Below are 18,783 nucleotides of genomic sequence, written 5' to 3'. Positions count from 1 at the left end.
ACGTTTATCACTGGATAGCGCATCTAGTGGCTCTAGTACTAGTGGATGCTGTGTTTTGAACTTTTAAGTTATGTAACTTGGTCCCGTTAATATGACATACATAAATCGTAAGGCCTACCACATGATGGAAAGTAATTCGTTAACTATGAAATTAAAGAAAAACCACAGTTAATTCAATTTATTGCATTAAATTGCTCGTTAAATCGTTTGACACACATTGACCATGAGAAACTATTACCTTGGCAAATCTGGGTAAAGAGTCTGGGATCTGAATCTGATTACTGTGTCTCAGTATAAAACAATAATATTCATCAAGTCAAATCATACGATATATGAAGTCTTCACGGGTTGTCAGCCGAGTAGCATCCTCGTCTCGTAGCAACGTTTCGATGGAATCCGTCTCCATCATCTTCGCCTGAAGATGATGGAGACGCATTCCATCGAAACGTTGCTACGAGACGAGGATGCTAGTCGGCTGACAACCCGTGAAGACTTCATATATGAAATTCGCTGAGAAAGCCTGCACTCGCATAAGATCATACGATGTTTGTTGAAATGTTAATATTATGTGGCAGATGGCACTATAGAAGGGTATACATTTATATCTGTGGCCGGAATTGAAAGAATATTAATCGTAAAATCTAAAAGCAAGTCTTCAGAATAAAGCTTGGAAATTACTGAAACACAGTAAAAATTATTTGACCGTCCCTACGGTCCATCTCACTCTCGCGGCTAATCTGAACACGTTAATCTGCAGATAGAAGCTGAAGTGGCTGCAGAGGCATCAACCGTTTTCGCACCAGCAACTTGCGTCAGCAGCTAAATTGAACGTATCTCGAACAGTCACTCGGCTGGCAAAATCAGCTCCTGTTGGTGGAGGGGGGCAATGAAGAAGTCTGGCAGATAAGTCTGCCGCTGAAGTGACTTTGTTCCGTCTGCTTCCGAAGAGGAAGACACATTTCCACGTCTTTGTTATTTATTTAATGTTAGTTGACTGTGTTACAGACATTCAACTTCCTGGTGCGCCACTTGGAAAGTTCATAATATAGAATTTATTTCGAGATTTGTCTCGTTATTTTTTGCCGTGGTGCGGCGATCAGTATAATTTTACGGTAACAGAAAACTTTCTCAGTTTTTTGGATGCAAACAGTTCTGTACAGAGAGAGAAGCATTGTTTTCTTTTTTGTACTCATGACAAAATGAGATTTAAACCTCTTGTCAAGACAGATATCAACATGTATATAGTGTAGGAAAAGCGTAACACAGATGCTGAGTTTAATGCAGTTTATTTACGGCCCGTTTTAAGTCCAGCACCATGTCCACCGCAGTCAAATAAGCAATAACAAAACGAATATTACATATCACATATTCTTCGAAATCCAAGGTGCATAATTTAAGTCAAACAGAACAATTTTCAACACAAGAAACATGAGTAATCCAGGCGCTAATCACAACAAATGAAAACATTAAACCGGCAACAACAGCATTTCACATAGTTAACGCGTTCAGAATTGTTGTGCTTGGGTTTCGAATCCCAATAATTGCCTATTTGACTACCATGAACATGGTCCTGGACTGGAATCGGTTGGTAAAGAAATTGCATTAAAGTCAGCATTGTTTTATTCAGTTCCTACAGGATTCATAATCTTTTCACCTTCCAATCTCCATTTTTTCTTTAATTGATATTCTGCAACGACTTTGTCACTGATTAGATGTGGTGTTCCTACCAGTACTATGAGATTGGGTTTTCCAGTGCGGTGTTGGCAATCCTCATGCAGCTATCTCTTAGAAGTTGTAGTTTTCCTGTCCAAGTTGTATATTAATCAATGTGTTGTTTGTAAAGCAGGACGTCGAAGAATAGCAATCCAAGTGTTTCCTCTCTTTCCCCAGTGAAGCAGTTTTTAGCTTGGGTTGTGGTGTATACATCTCTCACGTCACCAACAACAGTCTTTCCGTTTACTTTCGCGAGAGAGTATGGTGTTTCATGACGGTATTTATCGTATACGAAGCTACCTTAGAACAACTGTATCACTGCTGCCGTTTTCTTCGTTTGTCTGATGTAGATTAGATTGTCGTCTTTCGTTTTATGGGCGTCATACAACATGAACGATTAATATACACTAGAATCACCTGTGGTCGAAATTCGACCAATTGAGTTTATAAAGTAAAAGTCAAACTTCTTTATTTAATTAACTGGAATTTATTCATATGCAGATTCTTAATTTTTACCTGGACACATGGGGAATTTGGTTTCTTACCTAAACGCTATGAGGAAAAGAGTAAGAAAGGGCGAAGGGCAAGCATTATCAGTGTCATAAAAACGTAACTGCCCGTAACATGGTGAACGACCATACATAGAATTTATTGGAAGTAACCTATGATAAGAAATGTTTTGTAGCTTAAAGTGGTATACAGGTACTCCATGTAAAACGGCCTGAAATGTTTTCCTCAGAACTGGCAATGGAAACTGTTGCATTCTAGCTACGGATATCATTAAAATAACTCAATGGGTCCTCTTTAATTGTTCGATCGTTGCAAGTGAGTCTTTGGTGTACTGCATTGAAAAATTAACTTTGTATCAACAACGCCAAATTAACTTTTCCATTATGGCAACACAATGTGAATGCTGTTGTATCACACAAAGTAACTTCAGGTGTGAATTGTTTTGCATTACAAAACCCTGCACTCTGCATTCATCAAAGCAATTATGTTCAGAGCCTTTAAACGTATCTTTCAAAAGAACAATAGAATTATTATTATCAATGTCAACATTATTTCTATTACCCCATCCATGGAAAAAATTTCTCTCTGTAGCTCTTTCTCTTTCAGTCTGATTCTTTAGCAATCTCCTTCTAGGCATAGCCTAGAACAAATATAGTTTCCATATAACAAGGGAAGTCAGCAGTCATAGTTATTCAAAATGAAGAAATTAAGAATTAGATATTTACTTCAAATTTCCTGGTAACTATGACAAATGATCACGACGGTACTCTCACAGAAAATAACAACGCAAATATATAACGTTATTTACGGACGTCATTACTACAATATTTTGATTTCAATTGCTGACATCATCAACTTAGTAGTTATCGCGTTGAATCTGCCCGTTATGCGTGTATAACTAACTGCAAATGAACCTTGAGAACATGAACGTCCCTAGAATGCGATTTCAACACACGTTGTTACTTTTCGATGTCATTTCTACCATAGCATCTGATCAGTAGAAGGCAGAAGTTGGTAACACTTCAGTGTTACGATGTTCACGTGTTGGAGATTTTAATGTGCGACAGAAAAGGTATTGTCGTAGTTATGAATACGAAAGCACCTACTTTCTTTACCCCTCTTAATGGCTACGTATACGCAATTTTTTTCTTTGTGCACTTTTATGACCAAGAACCTTTCGAATTTTGTAAGTTTCATTGGCCTCCTTGCATAATTAATATCAAAAATCGGTACCGGTACCTCAGTTTTCATGTTCACGCATTAACATTGTTATTTCGAGGCGTTGCTACGCTGTATTCTAAACTCTAACTACACCTCTGGTTAAATAGGTGATTATTTTGGCACAACTACCGCTTTCTCTACTACTATTAATCAAATCCAATATATTTTTGCTGTCGTAGAACAAAGTCTACAGATGAATCTCTAGCATTTGCTTCACACCGTGGCCATTTTCCTGAACAAAAATCAAACACAACCTGTAGACACTGTTTCAATGTAAAAAGAAATGTTACAGGCTGGAAGGGAGGAAAGGAAAGGTAAAAATCAGATAAGTAAAATGAAATAATAGTATGATGCTGAAATAATGAGATAATTTGTTCGTCGATATTAAATTCGTACCTCCTGCTATTCAGCAATCTGTAAACGACGGACGTGTAGCCACGCTGGGAAATAAACCATGTGTGTGCAACTTGTTAATTGACTCGTTGTAAATTGTTTAGAGACATATCGTGCTAAATATCTATAGAACATGCTATAAAGGAACTAAATAATTAAGTTCTACAATGTGTATTGGAAAATCTTAATTTGTATTTGCAGCTGACAAGGGAACCTCCCCATCGCACCCCCCTCAGATTTAGTTATAAGTTGGCACAGTGGATAGGCCTTGAAAAACTGAACACAGATCAATCGAGGAAACAGGAAGAAGTTGTGTGGAACTATGAAAAAAATAAGCAAAATGTACAAACTAAGTAGTCCATCGCAAGATAGGCAACATTAAGGATTGTACCACGTCAGGAGCGCCGTGGTCCCGAGGTTAGCGTGAGCAGCTGCGGCACGAGAGGTCCTTGGTTCAAGTCTTCCCTTCGAGTGAAGGATTTAATTTTTTATTTTCAGACAATTATCAAAGTTCAGGCACTCACACATAATCAACTTCGCTCTCACAAATTCCAGGACACGTTCAGATTTGCTTGGACATATGCAGGATTTGACGGTCTGCACACGGAAAAATTTGAAAACGTTAAAAACATATGTTTTGACAGACCACACGGAAAACTGTGCGACTGTGAAACTGTTGCATTCATTTGCTGCAGTTTATGTGACAAACTCTGATGTTTTCATCACTTTTTTGGGAGTGATTATCACATCCACAAGAAAACCTAAATCGAGCAAGGTAGAAGAATCTTTTTACCCATTCGCCAAGTGTACAGGTTAGGTGGGTCGACAACATATTCCTGTCATGTGACGCACATGCCGTCACCAGTGTCGTATAGAATATATCGGACGTGTTTTCCTGTGGAGGAATCGGTTGACCTATGACCTTGAGATCAAATGTTTTCGGTTCCCATTGGAGACGCACGGCCTTTCGTCTACTAATCCCACGGTTTTGCGGTGCGGTCGCAAAACATAGACACTAAACTTATTACATTGAACAGAGGCGTCAATGAACGAAAGGACAGATCATAACTTTGCGAAAATAAAGAAATTAAACTTTTCACTTGAGGGAACATTTGAACGAAGGAGGTCTCGTTCCGCAGCTGCTCACACTAACCACGGGACCACGGCGCTCCTGAGCTCATATTGTCCTTGATGTTGCCTATCTTGCACACGGACTACTCAGTTTGTATATTTTGCTTATTTTTTTCATAGGTCCACACAACTTCTTCCTGTTTCCTCGATTGGTCTGTGTTCAGTTTTTCTAGGCTATCCACTGTGCTAACTTATAACTAATTCTAAGGGGGGTTTGCGATGGGGAGGTTCCCTTGTGAGTTACGTACATTGTGTCTAGACTTTTACAGACGGAAGTACCGGTCAACGTGCGTACTAGGAACCCCTGAAACGCACACGAGAGTTTCCTGCTGTACAGTGTTCTGCGTTTTTCCGCTGTGCCCTCATGGCGTATAATTACGACTGGGGGTTCGGCCCTGTCGGAAAGCTCAGCACTTCCCCCCCCCCCCCCCCCCCCAACACCACCACCAGCGCTCGCACCACGCCCAACGTTTGGACACTGTGCGAGTAGAGAGGAGCGCCAAACTTCCCCGAGGGAAATTCGCACAGCACGCTTAGAAAACAGTACGCCATCGCACCAGAATGCAGTTTCCAAGGTCTGCAGTCGTAATCGGTAGGAGTGGTAGTGAGCCCTCTATTGACATAAGAGGAAACTTGTTTTTCTACTTTCCCTGGTGACAATCCCGTGTAGTACGTGACCCACTGTAGTCAACGATTTATTTAATTTGCTGATGCCGCTCCTATCGCCGCATGCGTCAGTTACCTAAGGAAGGGAAGTGTTCGGAGTGAGATCGTATTTTAATAGTTTGTGCATCGTATTTCCTGAGGCAGCCTGGGGACCAGCCCAACATTTGCCTAAACGAGCGTGGAAAAGTGCCTAAAAGCCTCAGTGTATGCGGCCGTTGCTCCAGCCACGGTCGTTAATCCACCGCCCGGATTCGATCCTGGTCTGACCCACATTGATATTGATGGTGGCAAGATATACGTCTACCCATTCCTGGGAAAAAGTTGCCTTATCACGGGGACAGACAGACAGTCGGATAACAAATGACAAAAAGAATTTTTTCATGCGATATAATTACAAATTAATACTTATCGGATTTTTTTGAAACCTTGCTTTTTACCAAAGTTCATGATTTCAGGGCATCGGGAACTACCGTTTTGGTCTTTATGAGTGAGTTTTCGAGTATCAGAATTTATAAGTGACCGTTTCGTTTGATTGTATTGACTTAGGTGGTTAACTTCTCGACATCGCCAAGGGACCTTGGACCCCAGAATATGAAACAAATTTCGACTTGTTACTTCAACCCGTTCCTGAGAAAAAGGAGAGGCTGGCAGCCAGATAACAGATCACAGAATATTTTCTAGTGTGATATAATTATAAATTAACAATCTTCACATTCTTTTCTTTTACTTTTACTGTGAAACCTCGCTTTTTGCCAATTTTCATGATTCTAAGTCATCGGAAAGTGCATTATAGGTTTTGTTGATTGGGTTTGCGAGTAAGAAAATTTGCGGCATAAATGTCTGTATCTTCTGATTACACTGACTTAAGAGCATATATTTGTTACACTGCCAACGAACTATAGACCTTAGTACGTGACATAAATTTCAATATGATACGTTCCTAAGAAAAAGGGGTCTTAACTTACGAACGGACAGACAGACAGACAAATGACCAAAAATGTTTTTTGTAGTGTTATAATTACAATTTAATAAGTTTTGGATTTTTTCCGTTAGTTGCACTACGAAATCTTATTTCTTACGAAATATCATGATTCTAGGTCAACGGGAAGTACTCTACGGATTTTGATGAATGTGTTAGCAAGAATCAAAATATCGTAAATGGCCATATCTGTTGATCGCGTTGACTTAGAAGCTTCAATTTCTTCCACCGTCAAGGGACCGTAGACATTAACATGTGACATAAATTTCAAATTGATACATTAACCCATTCCTGTGCAAAAGGGGGTTTTTAATAGTCGGACAGCCAAACAGACAGATGGACAACAACGTGATCCAGTTAAGGGTTCCAGTTTTTCCGAATACCGTATGTAAACATAAAAATGAACATGTAAGGACTTAGAAAGCGTTCTGTACTCACCTAGTAATTATGACAGAAACAGATTTAGTTTATGTCAGGCACGGTTAGTATATTTATTCGTGTGGTCATCAGTCAAGTTTTCGATTCTATGTAAGCTTCAAATAAATTTCATAGAAGACGGGTGGTCACAGTTACAGATGGTAGTGACACAAAACGACCTGTAGCGGGCTGCCTCATTGAACTGTTTCCTGACATGTGGTACGTGTTAGTTTCCACAGATCGTAACGTATCATTTCGGATAGAACACATAACCTGAGTGACTGCGCTATTGCAGATGCCCTAAAAAGTGAAAATACTTCAGTACTCACAACTGAATTCGAGCAAAACGGTATGCTTTGATTACTAGTGAATTAAATGAAATAACAACATTAAAACATTTATTACCTTATGAACATACATAACTGCAAGAGTTTAATACCAGAATGAAGCTCTTGATTAGAAATGCATGTGCTTCAAATGCATCTGGAAATTAGTTTTATTGTTTTCAATTTAGGGTAAAGCTATTTCTTTTTAATTGTGAGTGCTACGAAATTTGTCTTTTCCTGCCACCACAGACCAATCAAATTAATATAAATGGTTATTCCAGATCAAAAGAACTAGCATTCTGTAAGGGTTTCCTTTGAAAGTTACACTATTTATTTATTTTTTAATCTAATCTTCACTCAACATTAACGACGCACAAAATGCCTTTCAGCTCTTAATGGGTGATGTAAATAATGCTGCATTTAAACTAAACCACTTTGGAGAAAAAATCACTTCTTACTGAGGTCTCTCATGAATCGGATGGTTGTATACAAGATGAGTGGTCTCAGTATATTTAGGCTGGCAACATGTTCGTATTGTTAGCACTCCTGATGCCCATAGGATGTAATAGACTTGTTGAAGTCACCCTCACATTATTTTTCAATTGAGAATGCCTAGTAACTTCTAAACCATTTATCTGAACGCTTGTCCATCAATGTTTCTGCATGTTACAAAATAAAATAATAAAAAATGTTCCTTTGCCTTGCACCACACTATAGTAATAATGAAGAACTGTAAACTGTAGGGCAGATAAATGCGACAACTATTGCATAAACAGCTCGATATTTCGTAAGTTGGAACTATTGGATAGTGTAATAAAACCAAAGAAAGTAAAGGAAGCTGAGATCTCTTTCAGTACGGGGCTACGAAAAGTAAAGGCTTCAGTCAGACAGTCCTCACTTTATGATTATTGATGCAGACAAGACTTTAGAAATATCAGGATATTTTCACAGAAACTGTCTACTTACAAAAAGCATTTGATAATGTAAAATTGCTCAAAAAGATTGAAATCGATAATGAGAAAGGTGAGGGCTATAGGAGAAGGCGGGTAATACGCAACATTTACGAGAACCGTGAACATACTACAAGAATGGACAGGCAAAAGAGAAATTTTTCTGTTAAAAGCAAATAAGGCATAGATGCACGCTTCGTCACGTACGTTTCAAAGTGTATATCGAAGAACCAACGGAAGAAATGAAAGGAAGTTTAAAATTCGCTATGGCTGTATATCAGTGATACAATTCGATAATGACATTACATTCTATTACTGTGGTGAATAACAATTAAATTGAGAGAACAGTCAACCGGTCGCCGAATATGGATTGAGAGTAAATCTAAGGCAAACAAAAGGACGTAAATCAAACATAAAGGTGTAAAAATGTACCTGTACAAAATCGTAGAGTGTTTAGAGAAAACAGAACTTTTGTAAAGCGACAAAAATGTCACAGGGGCACATTTTCCCCACTAGGAGCCCATGGAGGTTTCGGCTCTAGTGACGGTCGGCGACAGTGTTCAAATTTTTGTTTAGGGTTCACTACATATAATTATTTGATTGAACTGGGTTTACGAAAACGACACAGTACAGATGGCATTCAAGAATAAAATCAGTGCTTTTACACTGACGTATAAAATTATAGAAATAATTTCCTGTTGTAGTGCATTCAGTTTCGTAGATATAGAAACGTATTGCATTAATTTTCCTTGGGGTATGGTCATAATGTAATTATTACTTCGTAGTGTCTCTATTAAATAACGCATTGGAGATTAAAATATGCTCTGTGCCGAGGTAATTTCACATCTTGTATCGCCTGGAACACCGCAATATCTTTGATGTATTATGTAATAAAAATAGTGCAATATGACCTATACAAATCACCACATATCTGTTGTGATGAATCAGTTTAATGAAATAGTCCAATACACAGCCTTCAACGTCACCGAAACTGTGGGTCTTTCAATCTTCCAATAAATGTTATCATTATCTGCTGTGTACACAACAATGGACAACGGGACGTGTATATTAGATTGATTCGCAGTTCTTCACACTAGGGGTCGTACTTATTGTATCTGTCACCCTCTGCCAGGCGCTTTATTGTGAATAGCGGAGTAATCACGTAGATGCGGATGTAGACATAATATATATCAGAAAATTACAAGCAAAATTATGCTTTTGTCAAAACTATCATTATCTGCTGTGTACACAACAATGGACAACGGGACGTGTATATTAGATTGATTCGCAGTTCTTCACACTAGGGGTCGTATTTATTGTATCTGTCACCCTCTGCCAGGCACTTTATTGTGAATAGGGGAGTAATCACGTAGATGCGGATGTAGACATAATATATATCAGAAAATTACGAGCAAAATTATGCTTTTGTGAAAAATATGTTCTGTGCAGTCGAAATTTAACTAAAATATTACGTGGAGGAGTGAGGTAGTTATCGAACTTTTGCATGTAATGTTCCAGTGCGTATGGAAGTCAGCAGACAATTGTAAATATATAGGCTGAACTCTTCAGGATATTTTGTCACTTACTAAACTAACCTGTGCCGATGCGCACTGCTCTTCTTTGGATCTTCCCTGTTCTCTTTATCATTCCTACATGACAAAATCCTCAGGCCGCTGAACAACACTCAGGTCTCGGGCACACGAGGGATATGATTTAACTCTTCCTTCGGTGGACTACACTTCCTGAGGAGTCTTCAAATTAATCTCACCGTCAGCACAGTGGCATCTGCCTTTCCTACGATTTGTTTTATGGAGTTGGTTCACGTACGTTCTAATATTTAATGAATGTGGTTTCTTCCAGTGTATGTTCACCGATCATGTACTCAAACAATAAGGGTGGAGACGTTCAGATTGGCGACAAATGGTCATGTAAACTGCAGTATCCTCTTCAGAGGAATCATTGCAGCATTTTCCTTAATCGATTTAGGGGAAAACCGCAGAAATTTGTGAATGACTGGAACGGAATGTGGAATGTCATCCATGTGGTATCACGACGCATCAATATCTCCTCACGGCACTGCAAAGTTGGTAACGGGATTGTGAGTTTCCATCTGACGCCCGCAGTAATCGCACGGCATCTGATGGACCCAGTGGTGCATGCCCACTGAGCCATATCTCCAGCGGCCCTGGACTACGAACGCCCTCCACCACAGCAATATAGGATGGCCGGCAGCAGCCACACAGCTCGCTTGCGCTTGGAGTCTTGTCACTACGACAGGATCCTTCGTGCTTAATGCAGCAAGGCTAATCCGAGTTGACGTTGTGAGGGCTGGGCTCTGTTTCTTGCTGCATTACTTGTAGCCTTCGCTCGCTTGGAGAAGCGCAAGTTAAGTAAATATGTATGCTGTGTTAACTTGTTCGCTGATTAATTCTTCTCCTGCCCAACTTTCCTATGACGACAGTTGCTGCCCCAGTCTGTAGTCCATCTCTCCTTACTGTTATGTACGAAAGCTGTACACAACAATCCATGCCACTGCGAATCTAATGTCTTACATACGTCCCAAGGACGCATGCTACGATGTTTACGTGGTTAAAGCAATTACTTCTCGTGAACACCGTCAGGCACAAATTTTCAGCTTTCATGACAGATGAAAAATATTATTCTGAATGCGTTAGTTAACGAATTTAACTGGTTCCTTTGATCTGAGTATTACCTAAGATATTGAGGATGAAAGTGTAGGACACCAGATACACGCAGCTTCCCTGTTTCACTGCCACGTACATCATGATTTTTGTTCAAATGGTTCAAATGGCTCTAAGCACTGTGGGAGTTAACATCTGAGGTCATCAGTCTCCTAGACTTAGAACTACTTAAACCTAACTAACCTAAGGACATCACACACATCCATGCCCGAGGCAGGATTCGAACCTGCGACCGTAGCAGCAGCGCGGTCCTAGACTGAAGTGGCTAGAACCGCTGGCCGGCTTGATTTTGATCTGTTCCGCATTAGAAAGAAGGAAAAACTTCCGAAGACCATCACATTTTTTCATCCACTCCTTATACGCAAGACGTAACAAAAAGGTAGGGCCAAGTCCCGAGACACATCTCCCACAGCTACGTGATGTAGAACTGACAACTAAATGTCACTTCTCTGGCTACTCACTTAGACTGTTGACGATGTGACAGTGAAGTGGAAACGTAAAGGAACAATCACAGGTAAACCAAGACCACACACACCCAATGTACTGAAGGACAAGTATTGTCAAGCACTGTGGAAGGTGATTAAAAAAAAAATCGCACTCGTGAGTTCTGAGGTTCTGACAGGAATCCAGCTAGCTCAGTGTCTGTAGGGATTCAAAAAGGATTGGGGTACAGTGGTCGAGAAGGTCCTCATACGATAAAAAATAGTGTAGCCGACGCTAAGCAATGCTTATGGTGGAGTAAAGAGCGGCGCCATTGGACGTCGGACGACTGGAATCGAATGCTCTGGAGTGATGAATCACGCTCTCTCTTGTGTCAATCCGACGGATGGATTTGTGTTTGGCGAACGACTAGAGAAAGTTACCTACCATCGTTTGTAGTGGCACCAGTCAAGTATGGAGGAGCGGGTCTTTGGTTGTACATTACAGGGCTGATCTCCATGGTTGGGCTGTGGTCCCATCATTGCACCTAAGAAAACTCTAAATGCACTGTATACCGTGTTCATCGTTAGAACAGTTTGGTGATAATGGTTGTATCAACATGACAATGCACCCCTCATAAAGCACCATCTGTAAGGCAATGATTTGTGGACACTAACATTCTTGAAATGGACTGGCCCGTCCAGAGTCAGTACGTGAGCCCAATGGAACAACTCTGGGATGAGACAGAATGTCAACTTCGCTCCAGATCCAGGGTGTAACTCCTCCGGTTTCAGCTCTTTGGAAAGAGTGGGCTGGAATTCCTCCACAGACTGAAAATGTCTCCGGCAGATTTCAAGCCATCATAGAGGTAAAGGGTAGACACATTGCATATAAATATCCATTAATATGTGTCCAGTAACGTTTTATTAGATAATTACACTCCGACTTCAGGCCACAAGTGGCCCATCGGGACCATCCGATCGCCGCGTCATCCTCAGCTCTGAGTATGCGAATAGGAGGGGTGTGTGGTCAGCACACCGCACTCCCGGTCGTTAATTTTCTTTGACCGGAGCCGCTACCATTCGGTCGAGGAGCTCCTCAGTTGGCATCACGAGGCTGAGTGCACCCCAAAAAATGGCAACAGCGCATGGCGGCCCGGATGGTCACCCATCCAAGAGCCGGCCACGTCCGACAGCGCTTAACTTTGGTGATCTGACGGGAACCGGTGTATCCACTGCTGCAAGGCGTTGCCTTTTATTAGATAGCATATCTTATATGAGCATATGTGTGGAAAAGACGCATTTGTGTACTACAGCCCGTACTGTAGCACTCTTCGTCGTACAGTACACTAATCAAGCGAAATAAGTAGGAACTGAAGGCACCAGCGTACAATATATACCTCTTTCTTGCGTAAGATGTCCAAAGTGCTGTACATGCAATTTATACATGACTCGAACCGTAGTCACATCAATTCTATAAGGAGCAGTCAAATAAAAACGGAATAGATGGAGGAAAAGCACGTAAGTTGTCTATTTTTCAAAAATAACCGCCATAATTGTTAGCCCATTGATCCCAGTGTGGGATCAGATGGTCAAGGCCTTCATAGGAAAATATTTACTGTTGCTTACGGAAACGTGGCTGTACCCAGGCGTGCACCTCTGCGTCCAAAGCAAGTCGATGACCACCAGTGTCTTTCTTCAGGGCTCCAAAAATATGGAAATCGCAAGGGAGGATTGGTTGGCTGATATGGGGAGGGTACCAGACAGCTAGGTCATAGGTCCAATCGTATTAGGAAATGATGGGGAAGGAAGTCGGACTTGCCCTTTCGAAGGTACCATCCCGGCATTTGCCTGAAGCAACTAAGGGAAATCTCAGGAAACCTACTTCAGGTTTGTCGGACGCGGGTTTTAACCGTCGTCCTCCCGAGCATGAGGAGACATCGGAATTGTATGGAGGATGTGTAAGAGTTTCCCAACGAATCTTCTGCAGCGTAGACAAAACAACGTGGGCAGCATGTAGACGGAGCTCTGAAGAAAGACAACGGTGGCCGTCGATTTGCTTCGGCCACCAGTATCTTCCTTCAGGGCTCGATTTGCTTCGGCCGAAGGGTTGCAAGCCTGGATACAATCGTGGGTCCATAGTCAACCACAAATAATTTTTCAAGAAGGCTTTGATCGTCTTGTCTCACAGTGGGATAAATGTGGTTGCAGTTATGACGATACTTTTGAAGTAATAGACAATGTACTTACTTTTTGTATCTGTCTCGTATTCCTTTGACTGCCCCTTACAGCGCTCACTGATGTATCCCTGGAGTACTGTGTATGCTACCGTAGCTTTCTGCTATACGGATATGAAAAATTTCCGCAACGTTTACTGGAATTCGATAGCAAAGTTTGCAAATAGTATCGCAAATGTGAGCCTAGTTGACTTAGCGCCGGTGAAAATGGAGGCGACGAGATTTGTCCGCCTTTTTCTATGTACCCGTCGAGCAACCGCACTGGTGGTGAACCTAAGAATTACAATCAAGAGAGCATTCTGAACTGTCGTGTAAGAAAGTGTTTAATTTTTTATGCTGGTACGTTCTGATCCTGTCTGCTTTCCATAGTCAGTCTGCCATGAAGAGTTGTGGAAACTGTGCTAACGTAGGAAAGTAGCCGGCCGTGGTGGCCGAACAGTTCTAAGCGCTAGAGTCTGGAACCGCGGTTGGATATTCGAATCCTGCCTCGGGCATGGATGTGTGTGATGTCCTTAGGTTAGTTAGGTTTAAGCAGTTCTAAGTTCTAGGGGACTGATGACCTCAGAAGTTAAGTCCCATAATGCTCAGAGCCATTTGAACCATTTTACTGTTCAGGCTCATGGTTCAATAAATCCCCGACATAATAGTGTAGAATATCGTGTTACGAACTGCTACGACAAAGTAAAATGTTAATGATAATAACAATACTGCCCTTAAAACTGTTGACTTGTTTCAATTGTATAACTAAATTTTCATGGAGAGATGGCAACGACAGCGAAGTAATGCATTCTTTGAAGTTCAAGTGGCTTATGTAAGGTAAGTAACAGACACCTAGCAGATGCTGCCAACACTACACCACCACAGCGTAGATAATTGGATTTGTCAATGGTTGTGTAACTGAAACTGGTCGCAAGATGCTGACAGAAACCAGACCGTTTATGATCAGTTTCTCAAATATAGTTTTCTCGCACTGTTTCTTCAGCGTGGTGAGAGCAATCTCAGACTTTCACTCGTCCAAACGCGGCATGCAGTTATTACATTATTATTACGTTAACTATGTGACACTAAAGCGCAAACCGCAGTTTCATCACCGCCATCTGTTTATACTAATGTCAGGTTCCCAGTTGTAGCAAGAGTCTTCCTTTCAATTACAGGGTGGCGCACGAAATGTGTTACCATTTTGTTTTTGAATATAAACTTTATTGACAATACAATCTGAAAGGAACATATACTACTATGAAGAGCCGTCCATGGAAATTTGTTCTAACTCAGCACATGCTCAATATGTCCACCATTTCGTTTCCTAACTTCCTTCAAACGAACACTGAAGTTAGCGATTACCCTACGGCACATGTCGAAATGCTTGTGTAAAAACTCCAAGACAGCGTTTGCAGTATGTGGCGTTGCTCCATCTTGCATGAACCACTGCGTGTTGAAGGACAAGGCAGTAGCAAGGAGCTGTGGAATGAAGCTATTGCGAAACATGCTCAAATAACGCTCGCTGTTCACAGTTTCTTCAAAGAAAAATGGTCCAATAAGTCCGTGACTGGAAATTGCTTCCCACGCTGTAATCCTCGGAGCATAATGTCGTCGTTCATGAAGCACTTGTGGGTTTTCAGTGGCCCAAAAGCGTACATTTTGTTTGTTAACCACACCGTCTAAATGAAAATGCGCCTCGTCTGAAAAGCAAGCGTTGTTGAGAGTTTCTTCCCTATCCTCCGCCCACTGAGCAAACAGTAGTCTCTGCTGGTTGTGTTCTTCAGTGAGCTTCTGTGCACAGGTCATCTTGTATGGATACATATGGAGGTCACTTTTAAGAATGCGTTGAACGGAGCGTCTGGATATTCCCAGTTGCACTGCTGCCTTTCTAGACGATTTCCCAGGACTTATCTGTACAGCAACTCGTACCGCTTCAATATTCTCCGGCGAACAAACAGGCTTAGGCCGAGGTCGCTTCGCTTCCAATACTGTCCCTTCCTGTACAAATTTATCGTACAACCTGTGTTGAAAGGGACCCATCGTGTGTTAACCTGTTGTCGAAAACGCCTCTGAGTCACAACAAGGCTTTTCGTTTCATGAAAAAGTAACACAACTGCCGATCGTTGCTGCGTCGTCAGTCTTCCATTGTCAGCCCTTGCTCCTTACTAGTGTCCTAGCGGCAGTATCGTGAATTACACGTCATTTCGTAACTCATTTGTTTTTCCAAGCTCTGCTGGTACTGCTGTAGAGATCCCAGCGGAATATCTAATGTGCGTCGTAAATTGTGAAAGAAACAATTGGTAACACATTTGATGCGCCACTCTATACTTGTCCCTAGCATTTGCGTCAAAATTGTTCATACCACGATTTACTACATGCTGCATGAAAACAGGCAAAAACGAAGTCTTGAAGGCGTAGTACGATGGAAGAGAAACTTTGCGTCTTCTACCATACACAATGATCGCCGCGGCTCGGTGCTAAATTAAACTGGTGTTGATGTTCTCACACTGCCTGACAGTACCCTCTCCTGCACCTTGCTCTCGCTGACGTGTGACACAACCGAAGTCCTGAGGAGGTACATGAGAAGGAAGAGACACTTGGCAGGTACTCACCGGCCCGGCACGGCTCGGGGAGCAGTAACAGCAGCAGCAGCAGCAGCGGCGGCGGCAGCGGCAGTGGTGGTGGAGAGGTCAGCGCCGGTGACGCAGACGTCGACGCGCCCGCGAGCGCGTGGTAGCGCGGCGTCGCCCGGCGGCCTCCCATGGCGACTGACCCCGCCGCCACCCGCCCCGCCGCGCGATAGCCTATCAGCGGCCGTATCTGCGCACGTGACGTGACGTGACGTGACGTGACGTGACGTCGGCGCCCTGGCGCTACACCTGTTCCGCAACTCCTGCTTAGGCCACTTACGACAGCGACCTTGCGAGCGCTACGCGGCCAGCTGCACACTTCCTACGGCTGGGCGGTGCGCACCTCTTCCGGACTGGGTCGGCTTACAGCGGCATGCGCTGCGTCTCGTAGGCAGTTGCAACTCATCTACCTGCCTATCTAGTTAGGGCATTATACACTACTGGCCATTAAAATTTGCTACACCAAGAAGACTTGCAGATGATAAACGGGTATTCATTGGATAAATATACTAGAACTGACATGTGATTACATTTTCACGCAATTTGGGTGCATAGATCCCGAGAAATCAGTACCCAGAACAACCACCTCTGGCCGTAATAACGGCCTTGATACGGCTGGGCATTCAGTCAAGCCGGCCGGAGTGGCCGAGCGGCTCTGGGCGCTACAGTCTGGAACCGCGCGACCGCTACGGTCGCAGGTTCGAATCCTGCCTCGGGCATGGATGTGTGTGATGTCCTTAGGTTAGTTAGGTTTAAGTAGTTCTAAGTTCTAGGGGACTGATGACCTCAGACGTTAAGTCCCATAGTGTGTAACCTCCCCCTCACTTATCGACCTTAATGACAGTGAAAAATTAAACCGCGTGTACCTAATGGAAATTTGGGAAAAGCAATCGACACCGAAGTTAATCTGTCGGTAAAGAGGGAGTAAAGGGTTACATCTAAATGAAAGGAAAAATGCAAATGAAACTGGTGGAAATTAATTTTGAAAAAGGGTAAAGTTAATAAAGAAAGTAAATGTGCGGTCGTTACGTTAACAGTTAACTAGCGGTAATTAGATATTTGAGATTTGGGGAAAATTACGGTCGCCAGTCCTATGGACAACTACTATAATAACTGAAAAAGAAAGGTTATTGCATATATAATTAGCACTAAAAGCGTGGCAACTGAAGGATGACACGTGTTGTGTGAAAACTGAAAGTTTGTCAGAAGTAATAAATTTCGCTACACTCTGATTTAATTTAGCAAAAGAATTAATAAAACCGGAAAATTGAAAGTTAATGTAATGACTGAAATTAATAGTGGGATTTGTTTCTGAAGCACTACGAAATTCAGTAAAATAAGGTTAGTCTTGGGCTACCTCAACAATCATTTCAAAAGCTACTTGAATCTACGCAATTTAGAAATAAGAGATTTAACTTTGAACTTGAATTAAATGATTCTGGACAATTAACAATAGTAACATTTAGTACGTACCAAGCTGAGCTGCAGTCACAGGTAAGCTAAAATATGATAACAAAACTCGCACTCTTAATTTGTGCTTGTGTAATCTAAATATTGTAGCCAGCTATGAGTACCTTAACTGAACTTTGAAATTAAAGCAGTGAAATGGAATGATATTACTTTAATGCTGGCGTCTGAATTTCAACGACACTCGAGTTCATTTCGGAAAAGGAAGGGACCCTGCTTGGTAATGCAATTGGGACAATGAGCAACAAACGTTCATACTAAGTTCCTGTAATCTTGTGATGCAACAATTTTAAAAGCTGAGGTCTGCCATACAGTTCTAAAACTTTACTTGCTTCCAGTCTTCCTTGTTGGTTGATTGAAGGTTTGAAGTCGTCGGTCGAGGAGGTGGCGACAGTCACTCATTGTCGGCCGTCGCTGTTGCAGAAGCTGGATGTTGGCGCGCCTCCTTCTCGACACGGTCACCAAGCGAAACGGGCTCTTGATGTGCGCCAGCTAATGCTTTCCGTCCGCGACATCCTGTCAGAAACTATCATTGGAAGTCGAGCGCAATTACATGCTGCCCAACCCCGAAAGCGCGGCAACTCGCGGGAGCGTCACGCAACACACCTGCTCCACCGCCCTACTCCAGCCAGACTCTGCTCTGCCCGCACTCCACGCGGCAGAGTTAACACTACCAAACATCCTAAACACTTTGCTTCTCCACACGACCTATCGATGTAGTCGTTCGATAGCATAGTTTTCCCTAGGCCAGACTCAGCGTAAAAATACAAATAATATTTACAAAACAAACCAATTATACATCGACATAAATGCATATATATATATATATATATATATATATATATATATATATATATATATATATATGCAGTACGTTGTCCTCGATGGTGAGTGTTCATCCGAGGTGAGGGTATCATCTGGAGTGCCCCAGTGTGGTAGGTCCGCTGTTGTTTTCTATATATATATATATATATATATATATATATATATATATATATATATATAGTAAAACAATTACAATATATAAAGACACAGAAATGTCA

The 18,783-nt window shown here is 41.9% G+C and overlaps 1 protein-coding gene across 1 annotated transcript in view; it reads right to left on the bottom strand.

Moving 5' to 3' along the window:
• Window positions 1-16,319, bottom strand: part of LOC124616766 (basic salivary proline-rich protein 1-like) — a 270,539-nt gene extending 254,220 nt beyond the window's left edge. The window contains exon 1 of the mRNA XM_047145152.1: window positions 16,256-16,319. The gene's annotated coding sequence lies outside the window, so the exon portion shown is untranslated. The remainder of the gene's footprint in view (window positions 1-16,255) is intronic.
• Between the last annotated feature and the right edge of the window lie 2,464 nt (window positions 16,320-18,783).

The sequence above is a fragment of the Schistocerca americana genome, chromosome 5 (genome assembly GCF_021461395.2).
Source record: "Schistocerca americana isolate TAMUIC-IGC-003095 chromosome 5, iqSchAmer2.1, whole genome shotgun sequence".
NCBI classification, from domain to species: Eukaryota; Metazoa; Arthropoda; class Insecta; order Orthoptera; family Acrididae; genus Schistocerca; species Schistocerca americana.
Note: the sequence above shows the minus strand (reverse complement) of the source record. Positions and strands in the feature narration are given on the sequence as shown.